This window comes from Aquarana catesbeiana, linkage group LG03 (assembly GCF_042186555.1).
Source record: "Aquarana catesbeiana isolate 2022-GZ linkage group LG03, ASM4218655v1, whole genome shotgun sequence".
Lineage (NCBI taxonomy): Eukaryota > Metazoa > Chordata > Amphibia > Anura > Ranidae > Aquarana > Aquarana catesbeiana.
The window spans coordinates 658,111,373-658,123,631 of record NC_133326.1 but is presented as its reverse complement, the minus strand read 5'-3'; positions in this window follow the sequence as shown (position 1 = coordinate 658,123,631).

Here is a 12,259-nt window from a genome sequence, read left to right as displayed (position 1 = left end):
CTCCACACTTCATTCTACAATGCTCTTGTCTCCCCCCTCTAACCCCTAGGATTTCCATGGGCTAACTTTTGCTTTTGAGTCCGGGTTCACACCTATGCGAATTAGATGCGGCTTACACCGCATCTAATTTGCAGGACATTTTAAAATACATTCATATGAATGCATCTTGTTCACATATGTGCGTTGCATTCGCACTGCGCATTGCACAAAAAAAGTGTGCGTTTTCTGGGCATTGCAGTGCGAATTACGAGCCCCTTATCTTCTATGGGAATGCATCTGCTTCGCAGATGCATTGCATTCTGAACATGGATTTTCTACTTCTCCTCACTACACCTCTCCCTGCTCACTGATCCTGAGCTAAAATGCAGTGATTCCTTTGAACAGGAGATTTTTATCTCCCCAGTGAAACCTGAGCTTCAATTCGCACCGCACATGTGAAACCGGGCTAAAGGGGAACTCCACACTCCATTCTCCTATGCTCTTGTCTCCCCCCTCTAACCCCTAGGATTTCCATGGGCTAACGTTTGCTTCTAAAGGGGAACTCTGCACTCCACTCTATTCTCAAAAGGCTGTGAGCTGCCTTCACCAATCCAAACATCCTTTTTCAGAGCATACAACAGGGCCAGCTAGGAAAGTGGGTGAGAAGAGCGATCGCCCAACCCCCTCCTGAACCATACAAGGCCACATGCACTCAACATAGCTGGCTGCATTTGGGGCATGTTGGGCTCAGAACAATACCAACCACAAAGCACCTTGAAACCACTAGTGTAAAGGGGTTTTCCACATTGTCTGCAGCTCCCCACAACCCCAGCCTAGGGTTGTGCGGAAGAGGCCCTTGTCCCCCTGAATATGGGAACAAGGTTAACTTTTGGGGTGCCCAAGCCCCTCCTGCCCCAAGCATCCACCACCCTTTCATGGGCTGGCTTGCTGTGTGTTTGGCTAGGGGTTTGTTATTGTGTGGGAGGGGTACAATATTTTTTTAGTTTGGGGTGGTATTTTTCACATGGGGGTTTTCATCTTAAGCCTTAACAGACCCAAATGGCCTTGTATGTATTGGGGGGGCAGGCTATCTTTTTTGTTTTGGGTTAAAATCTTGCAGCTGCAATGTAGATTGCAAGAAGTTTTCTCTAAAGTAGTACACATTTGAAGCAGAATTTTGGATACATGCTACAGATGCACCACTTTACAGGCAGAGTAAGCCCCCCCCCCCCCCCCCCCCCAAGTTACTAGCTTTTAAGCAATTTTGCATTTTTTTTTAAAGGCACTTCTACTTGTTTCGTTTTTGGGGTTGTCCAAATTGGTGACATTGATATGTGTCCATCAGGGTGGGACCTGGGCCCCCATACCCATTTTAAGGCCAATAACTAGAATATAAGCCAGCCATGTGGGGACTCGCAAAAGTCAGTTCCTATAGACTGCAATGGTATTTGTTGTATAACTTTTGCCCTTGTGGGTTGTTGGGCTCTTTGTTTGCCCCCCTGGACTGGGGTGGGGTGTTTGTGCCAACTGTAATTTTGTAGCATGCTGGATGATGTGCTTAATTTTGGACAGGGGGGTGGCTTATTTTATGCTAGCTGCATTTAGGTTGTTCTGGGCATGCTCAGGGACTTTGTTCTTTTGCTGTGGCTTTTGGTGTGTGAAATGCATTTGTGTTGGTCTGGGCATGCTCAGGAACTCTGTGTGTGTGTTTTTTTTTTTGTTTTTTTTAAGGACATCCTTAACAGGTGTACCCACTTTGAAGTTCTGTCTCTACATTGGGTGAACTTGCATTTTGTGTGTTTCATGGACTGTGCATGTGTTTTCAATTGCCTCATTGGCACACAAACCTATGTTATATAAAGCTTGCAGATAGCATTCTTTACCTTGCCATGAAAAGAGGCAAGAGTGAGTCCGTCCTTATAAAGTTTGTAACAGATATATTTTGTTTATGTCTTTGCAAAACAGATGTGTTTTAGAGCAAGTATTTTTTACTTTTCTTTTTTTCCTTTTTTTTTTTTTTATTTTTGGGGGGGGATGTTTTTCACTGAAACATTTTTTGATGTTGTCAATCTGTGTTGTTTGTAGGTTGTTAGTTTCACTTTGATTTAATTCTATGTGCTGCATTATTTTGCAAAATCTTCCTTAAGCTGTTGTGACTAATTAATAAATCTTTAAATCCTTAAGAGACTGTCCATTTGTGGGCGCAGTCCTGTTCATTTCCTCTGCAAAATGGTCAGACCTCAAAACCATATTCTGTTAGTGTCTCAAATTAACATACATGTGTATTTTGCTTTCCTTGCTCTTTTCCAAATCCTGTTTTTTGTTGACCAATAAAATTTGTAGCAAATTTTTATGTTTTGTGTGTTTTGTTAATTTGTTTTGCAGATGCATGCTCAATCCAAGTAATGCATTTTACACTCCTCTCCCCCCCCCCCCCCCCAAACAATTTTCATGCAACAGATTTCCCAGCGGCAGCTTAACTAGGCTGATTTGGCATGGCAAAACAAAAAAAGGTGAGATTTGTCTAAAAGCTACTTTCCTGGTGCCTTTATGGTAGCATATGCATGCGTATGCTGCCATAGATGGTCACCAGGAAAGGAAATTTACAGAGAGGTGAGTATTCAATTTTCCATTTTAGCGTAGAGGTTCTCAGCCTCAGTCCTCAAGTACCCCCGACAGGACATGTTTTGGGAATTTATCTTAGCTAAATAGCTGTCCAAAATACCAAGCCATTGACTCTGATTTAAAGCACCTGTGCAAGATGAAGGTAAACCTGCAAACATGGCCTGTTGGGGATACTTGAGGACAGGGTTGAGAACCACTGATTTGGAGCACTGAGCTAAAATCTAGCTCAAGACCATCCTAATTCTGGGCATTTGAGGGAAACCAAGTGAGTGTCTTTTTTAGGTGGGCTTTGTGTCCCTTTTCTGAAAATTGGCTTCGCTTCCTATCACTTAGCCAAACTGGAAATGAGGGTAAAACCATACCAATGCCTTTCCTTGGGGACACACAGGTCAATCTACCTAGTGTCCCAATTAGGCAAATTGCACTCTAGCACTTTGTTGTGTACACCCCAAATTATTAGGTATTTTGGGGTTTATTAAAGGCAAATCCACTCTGCAATACAAGTGTACTCGCTGTAAATGTGAGGGGAAGCACTGGTGATTTTATCATCCAATCATGTAGAAGAAAATATGCTGTTTTTTTATTGTCTTTGCATGTCCCCCTCAGATCTCCAGCAACTTCACTTCCAAGTGCACTTGTAGTGCAAAGTGGATTTGCCTTTAGTAAATAAACCCCAATGTCCAAGATACCTAATAATTTGGGGTGTACACAGCAAAATGCTAGAGTGCAATCTACCTAATGGGGAAACTATTTAGATTGACCTGTGTGTCCCAAGGAAAGACATTGCTAGGGTTTTACCCTCACTTCCTGTTTGGCTATGTGACAGGAAGTGAATAAATTTGAAGGAGAAACTGGGAAAAATTTGGGAGGTGTCTTCACCCTATCAGGGGTGCAGACATCTCTAAAAACTGACAAGACTTCTAATTCCTTTGCACTCTATCCCCAAGCAAAAATAATAAAGGATTTTAATTTAGTTTAACTTTGCAAAGATACATTCCTAAGTACAACTGTGATGCATGTCAATGGCCCATTTAGACCTTGTTTAATAGAAAACACCAGTTGCCTTTCACTATAAACATTTGTTAGTCCAGTCCTGGAAATCTGCATCTGCTTTACTATTAATTTCCATAAAAATTGTGATCCTGCACCTAGATGTGCAACTGCTGTGTGCGCGGAGGTATGTACCGTGGCACATATCTGGTTCCCAGTAGCGGTGGCCAGCACATAAGAATGACATCACGCCCCTCCAGGAAGTTGATTGTACTGCTGCTAATTTCTTCCCATCACCATGCCCCGCTCACTGTTCTCTGAGGAAGAGATGATCCTTATTTGCAAATTAAGTTTTTTTTTTTTATTATTTATTTATTTATACATGAGGTGGTGTTTGTGTGGGTCGTGTGTATGTCTAAATGATTTGGCCTCAAAACACACACCTACTTCCTGAGTACAGATTCACTTCCGGACCAATGTATATTGCTTCCTAGTTCAGTGTGTGTGTATAGATATATATATCTATAGATGTAGGTTCATGTGTCCACCAGCAGAGAGAAGTTGGGTAGATGCCAGACATAATAATGGTCTAGCACTAGGGTCTTCAAACTACAGCCCTCCAGTTGTTCAGGAACTACAATCTCTGTGAATGTCAGAGTTTTACAATGCCTCATGGGATGTATAGTTCCGCAACAGCTGGAGAGCCGTAGTTGGAAGATTCCGGATCACTCTAGCATGTCTTGAAAAAAGGTATTTTCTCTTAGCCATCTTCCAGGATGGCACACCAGAGAGATGAGAGGCTCCTCCCTACAGGAAACACAATCAATCGACAGCTGTTTTAAGTCCCCTCCCTTCCCCTTGATCCTCAGTTTTTGATTGTGTTTCTCCCTACACAGCGAAACCGGGAACCAAATTCCTGGGAAGGCCTACGGCCACATCACCCTGAAAGTGAAAGAGGGCGCCGGCTGCCCGATCTCGTATGATCTCGGAGGCTAAGCAGGGTCGGACCTGGTTAGTACCTGATGGGCCTCTGGGTCTGGCCGGATATATTTATCCTTCCTGGGGGGTTCCCCTATCCTTTCCTCAGGGGGGGGCAGCAGAAACTGGAAGAGCCCCCCTGAGAGCTGAAGGCCCCTGGGTACAGTGGTGTCCCCAGAACTTCAGGGGCCTTTTTCCTGTCTCCCCCCCCTTACCTGTCCGGGCGTCCGTTCAGACAGGGGTGCTGGCTGTCAGTTCTTTCCTGGGCCCCTGGTAGCTCGCGTGGGCTGCTGGGGAGGGCGCCACCTGAACGACCCGCATTCTTACCCAGGAGGGAAGGCTGAGAGTCAACAGGAGCAGGCGCCCACATCCTCCTTTCGAGGAGGCACCAGTTCACTATGGTGGATGTCTGCCTAAACCACCTCAGAATGGAATGAGGAACGTACGGCATTGCCCCCCCAGGTGTATATACTGACTGGCAGGACACAGCCTAACCTTGCAGCTCCCTACGGGGACAGCAGTTGGGGGGGCACTTTGGCGGCTATCCTCCTTGCGTGTGGACCATAAGGATGGAAAAGCAAGCCCGGTGGCTGTGGCAAAAGGGGAAGACGACAACAGTGAGTACTTTCCTTTACCTTGGGAATTTAGCTGCAAAATCCCTAATCCCAGCCAGATGGTTTCTGGGCATTTGAGATAATCTCCCCTGGGGTCTGGATTCAAATAGCCCAGAAGCTTCTGCTAAAATCACCAGCTACAGCTACCTCTTACATCAGAGATGCTGTATGGTGGAAAGTGGTGCAGAGGAGCGAGTGTGCCTAAACCACCTCAGATGGGAAAGAGGTAGGTAAGGCATTTTGTCCCCTTCCCCCTGTATTTACTGAGTGGTACCGTGCAGGACCTGGGGTCTGCATAACAAAATAGCCCAGAAGCTACTGCTAAAACCACCAGCCACAGCTCCCTCTTACAACAAGGGGGGGATGGGACACTGTGGTTATCACAACAGTAGGTTGCCAGCCTCTCCCTACATGTCCGGTTGTGGGACATTAGTAGGGATGAATAGAGCGAAGGGGGGGGGGGGGGGGCCTGGTAGATACAAAGAGTTCCTTACAGGCCAGGTATACCACTGAACAATTTGTGGATTGTGCAATGGTTGAAGGATTCAGGAGTAAGCTCTCCTGGTCAGCAGGTGCACTAGGTTATATGGCCCTATTAGCCCAGCTGCTAGGAATCTGAAGTCCTAAGCTCCAACCTCCCACTCCACCTTTACATTGTGGTTATATTATAGTGCAGGAGGTAAGAAAAACCTTTTTGTTGGTTTGGGCTACAGTCAACTCTGTGACAGATCTAAAGGTGATTTACCATAAATCGCTTCCTATATCCTTTAAGGATTTTCTGTGCAAACATATGCAAGAGCTAGATAGATAGATACATGATTGCTTGTTTAAGGCCTGCAGGTGGCTATTTTCCTCCAGGCTAAATTGGTGACCACCTTTTTTAGAGGCTGTCCTAAAATGGTCTCTAGGGCTGGGCTCATTGAGACTTTAGTTTCTGATCAGCCCCACCTGTGTGTGAGCTGGCCAGCGTTTGCTCAGTCTACGGAGGTAAGGTAGGACAACAGCTACTATAGTAAGGTGTCTAACCATTTTAGGATTTGTTCCTTCACTGGGGGTGAAGTGTTAGTATCTACAGCCCAGGCTATGCCTAGGGATCAAATTGCTTTGTTTGGTTATTTCATAAAGGGATACACCATGACTCCTCCTTGGTTGCACACCAGTAGACCGCAGTAGTGAAGGTTTGTCCTTGTTGGGATGTTTTGTGGCACAGCAGAAATACACATTGAGATATGTGACATTTCTGCTCATAAGGGGTATATTGCTGTACATCAGAAATGCACTGCACTGAAGCTTGGTTGTTGTCTGTTATATCCTAAAGGTACTGCCTTATTTGGCTACAGATCAGAAAAATACAACAGGGAAGGTGGTATGTACGTTCTGGTCTTGTGACGCATGGCGGAAATGCACATCATTGAGTCTTGTGACATCTCTGCTCATATTTGTTATATTGCTGCACATCAGACATACTCAAAATTGAGTTCTGTCTGGGGTTTTTTGTGTCCTGTATTACTGCCTTATTGGTTGCTTATTAGAAAGGCAGTAGTGAAGATTGATGGTCCTGAATTGTTGGGAAATACAAATTGAACCTGTGCCAGGGGTAGTACTTGTACTGCCTTTGGTAATCGGTGCAGCCCCGCAAAGTGGCGTCGGGCTGACCGTGCTATTAACGGCAAAGGCTGACGATTTTAGGCATGTGATTTGACATGTTGAGTCGCATGCCAAATCCCTTCAATATGGATGTGCTATCTCTATTCAGATTGTTATATTGTTGCACATCAGATATATATAAGATTGAAGGTTGTCTGTCCTTTTTATGTCTTACATTTACTGCCTTATTGGCTGCATATCAGAAGGGACACAGCAGTGAGGTTGCTTGTCCTTTTCTGATTTGTTTTTGCTGCCTCAGCAGGGAGACACATTGAGGGTGGTGGCATCTCTGCTCAGTATTGGTATATTGCTACACATCAGACATACACAAAGATTGAAGATTGTTTGTTTGTGTCCTGTATGTTCTATATTTACTGCCTTATCAGCTGCATATCAGAAAGGCACAGCAGTGAGGGGTGTCTTTTCTGTTTCACCTTGCCGCTTCTTAAGGATACACAGCAGGGGGTTGTTGGCTGCACGCCTCCAGGGAGATACAGCATTGGGGACCCCTCGCTTGTTCAACCTGAAAATTGCAAGTTACCTGCGACCTGTGTAATCTCGAGGTCTGTGGATCCAGAAAGCAGGGTCTGCTTGGTGTCGCTGCGACCTGGAGTTGCACAGACACGAATGGTTCCCATTGGAAGCCATAGTGTATGACTTTTCTCTTGCGTTTTTGTGGTTGCAGGTTGGGTCGCACAGGTGTGGGAGCCCTAAGTTTTATCTGTCCCTTCTGGTTGAGGTTTTGCTACACAACAAGAATAGACATCATGGAGGTATTGCCTTACTTTGCAATACACCAGAAAGGTCGCAGCTAGGAAGGCTGTCTGTTTTTATGTGGCTGCACAGCAGAAATACTCAACATTGAAGCTTGTTGGTGCTTTCTGTTTCAGATTCCCTTACCTTACTGCATTTCAGGAAAACACAATGTTGCAGGTTGCTTGGGTCATTTCTGTGTTGGTTCTATGTGACTGCACTACAGAACTGCATAACAGAAAAGATATTGTCTTGTGTGCCATATTGATCTTATAACTGTATTTGGTGGTTCGTCAGAAATACGCAACATAGAAGTTTGGGTCTTTCTGTCTTATATTTATGGCCCTGTTTTTGCTGTACATCAGTAAAACTACACCGTAAACAGGACTCCCGTCCTTTATGTATATATATATCAGTTATGACCTAGCTAGCTGCACTTCAGAAACACGCAGCATTTAGGGTCGGTTCACACTGAGGCAGCACGACTTACAGCGCGACTGCCTCAGGCGACCCAGGACACGACTCAGCGGCGACTTGCAAAACGAAAAGTCAATGCAAGTCGCCCCCAAAGTCGTACAGGAACCTTTTTCTAAGTCGGAGCGACTTGCATCGCGCCGATTAGAATGGTTCCATTGCACAGAACAGGACGCTACTTGTCAGGTGACTAGGTTGCCTGACAAGTCGTCCCAGTGTGAACCAAGGCTGAGGGTTTGCGTGTGTCTTAATGTTTTTACATATTGGCTGCACATCTGAAAACCAGACTGTGAGGACTGTTTGTCTACATTGAAGTTCAGATTTGGGTCTCTCCCATATTTGATATGTTGATTTAGCTAGCCACACTCGGATACACATTATTGTCTATGCTTGTGTCCTTTCTGTCTAAATCTATTGTGCTGGGTCCACAATCTATGATCTTTTTTAATTTGTGATATTAATAATGCATGTATCACCTTTTGTATTTCAGCCTTCTTTTCCGTGGAGGGGCCTGGAGTTCTGGCTGCAGACGTCACATGTCAGAAAGCCTCAGCCCCTTACATTCAGGAATGCTGGCACCATTTCCTAGGGTTGAAGCCCAGTAGGGTTATAGGACACTGGAGGAAGGCGATAAAGAATCACCCTGCTTAGTAAGAACTTGGGAAGTTCTGTTCAGAGGAGTATTATGACCTGAAGATGAAGTATAAAGATGTATACCCGACCGAATAGGTTATGGCTCGGTGCATGGCCTTCATCTCACCCTTCTAGTGGAACTAGATGTAGCAGTATAAGTGTTATACTCCTGCTATGAACTTTATTCTCCTGAAGTAGGCACTCAGGTAAGTAAGTAAAGCCACAGAGTGGGCATGCCTTTAAACCCAGGGATCAAGCCTCGGTTAATCTATTACCCTTAAGTAGGCTTCCCTTTAGTCTTTGCTGATGTAAAGATAAAAATGAACAAAAAAGGTTGTCTGTTAGGGGCCCACCTTTTTTTGCAGTTTTAATTCCCTGAACAGGGTAGTGTTAAGACAGGCCCTCTTAGTGATCAATGAGTGTCCTTGTCTTACAACACAGGTCTCTGATTAATCTTTAGGGCTTCTAAGTAGCACCTACAGGCACAATAGGCCATGGTTGTTGGATGTGTGAGACAGGCAACATTGCTAACCTACAAGTTTAACATGTTTTCTGATTCCATCTTTAAGAGCCCACTCCACCTAGGTCCTGCATCCGAAGCGGAGAAGGCAGGGACATCGGTGGAGTGGACCTGCAGACCAGCCGCATGATCCAGCTATAATACCTTCATCAAGCATATGGAGTGGAGGTAAAACTCACTGCAGAACCAAGGTCCGCCAAGAGGGTCTTGTAGTGGTCCCACCCTAAGGTAGGCCTGAGGTACTTGATTATCCTCTCTGGTGTGCCGTCCTGGAAGATGACTAAGAGAAAATTGACAGTTATTTACCGGTAACTGTTTTTCTAGGATATCTTCCAGGACGGCAGGCCTACTTCCCGCCCATTGGAGGAGGGAAAATGGTAGAACACTAGAAGGAATGATTTCCCTTGTGAACCAGGTTCAGGAGTTACTTCTTTACAAACTGAGGATCAAGGGGAAGGGTGGGGACTTAAAACAGCTGTCAATTGATTGTGTTTCCTGTAGGGAGGAGCCTCTCATCTCTCTGGTGTGCCGTCCTGGAAGATATCCTAGAAAAACAGTTACCGGTAAATAACTGTCAATTTTTTCATGTGCCTTGTATAATGCCCAAGAAATATCATTAGGAAAATACAAGTGGGTCATGGCACATCTACATTCCAAATTTGGCACTTACAATGGTCATGCACTATACAATCTGATTTCCCAATCTCTGTACAACTCGATATTTAGGCAAAATAGGTAATGGGAAGAGGCACTTGAATAATGAATTCAAAATATAGCAAATAAAACAGGCCTAACAAGACACATCCAATGAGATGAAATAACCAATTGTATTGGGCGTGCGCTATTATCAATGAGAAAACCGCACCTAGCGCCAGTTGCAGTTTACATATGCGGGTATTTATTATCGTTATTTGTGTTTCAATGTGCGCCGGTTCGCACGTTCAATTAATGACTTTTCTGACGCACCAATTAATGTATGAACTGGTGTCTTACCACCTTCTTAGTAAATCGCCCCCACAGTATTATATTTTTGTTGTTTATCGTGTGAAAACAAACTTCTCCTTTTACGTCACTGGAAAAAAGAATGTATGGCTGAGTGGGAGTCTCCCAAAAGAATCATTATTCATTTTATACTGTATATTCTTTGGCCACAGGTGAGGCTTCCCAAAAAACTAACTCCAAACAACCCTAAGCAAGTCTATTTAAAAAACAGAAACCTGAAGTCTTCCAGAGAGCAAATAAAACATTTCAGTGAAATAAAATATTTAAAAAAAATTGTGTTGGCTTCTTTTTACAGTTTTCAGCCTCTAAATTTAGCTGGTTCAACAGGGATTAGCTTAATTTAGATCCATGTAGTGGCGGCCCATCCATACGGGGCGCAGGGGCGCCGCCCCTAATCCATGATTAGAGCCCGAGGCTCTAATTGGCTTAAAAAAAGGGTGGGCTCAGAGCGCAGTGCCACCCAGTTGTGTGACAATCGCAAATTAATATTCGCTACTGTCTTCCTAATTCTCCTCACAGCCAATCATGAAGCGGGTCCTGAGACCTGATTGGCCAGGGGGTCTTAGGACTCCCTGGCCAATTGGGTCTCAGGACACACTTCCTTTTCAGCCTCCCCCTGCCTCCTAAGTTAAGGTCAGTCTGTCTAATGCCGGGGGTGGGGGGTGCTTGCCGCCCCGCCCCCCAAAAAAAAATATTTAGCACCAGCCACCACTGGATCCATGTATGGGCCAGGTGATTATACAACCAGCCTGTTGGGTTTTTCCCAAAGATCAGTGCCTCGGCTGTAGCCGGCAACACTGATCGTATTCTGCCAGCTGGGAAAGCTCCCAGCCAGCAGAACACAATAGCACTGCAAGAATGATTTCCCCATTTACAGCAAATGTGTGGATGGGGAAATAGGCACTTTTTGATTTTTTTTGGTTAAACCCACTGGTTGAACAAAAAAAAAAATGTATAATGTATGGCCAGCCTTAGAACCTGTTAACCTGATCAGCATGCAAAGGTAGCAACTTACTTGCTTCATCCTCTTCTATAAATCTTGTACTTTCTTGGGGTGTGGAAGAGCATGATTCTGTATTAGGTACTGGGTGGACTGCTTCATTTTACCACTCTCCCTGCAGATGATTAGAATCTAGTATAATCATGGTGGTGACTTAAAGTAACATTAAAGGTTAATATTTTTTCCTTTAAAATTAAAAATGTGATATACTTACCTGCTCTGTGCAATGGCGACACAGAGCAGCTCCGATCCTCCTTTTATGGGGTCATCTGGCACTTCTGAATCCTCCTCTTAGGAAGGGGTACTCAGACAAGCTCGCTCCCGAGCTGCCTTGTCTGCATCAATTGACACAAACAGGGCGGATCCACCCCACCTCCATTCCCTCATTACAGAATTTGATTGAAAGCAGCGGGAGCCAATGGCTGTGTAGGGGAGAGGGACAGTGCCAGAAGAGCGGCTGCTCTCATGCACAGAGCTAAATCGGGGTGGGCTCAGGTAAGTATAAAGAGGGTGAGGGGGGGGCACATGCAGCACAGAAAGTTTTTTTTACTGTAATGCATACAAAAGCCCTAAGACTTTACAACCACTTCAATAACCCTCCTGGTACAATGAAACCAGCCAATAAATCAGTATAACATATTTTTCTATTACATGAATGTGTATGCATAGCCAAAACGTTTTTGTTTTGGACAGTGTAAGAAATGGTAACCCCTGTTCCTTTTGTTTCATTGTTCTATTGTGACGATTTCAATGCACTATATGATCTAGAAACACAATCTCATGGTGACCTCATTAGAAGATTGTCACAGCAATGGTGTCCCCTTTGGAAGGTTTCACTGGGAACATAGAAAACAATTAAAACTTGACAGGAGTTGGATTATGGCATGGACTTCTATGATGGGATATCGGTGGCAACACATCGTGCTATCAAACCTGTCTGTATACAACTCAACATGAATATGGTGCCCTAAAGGGAATCTAGTGGAAATTACAACATGGATGGGACACATGCTCTTGTGATGCCCACCCTGCACAATGTGATGC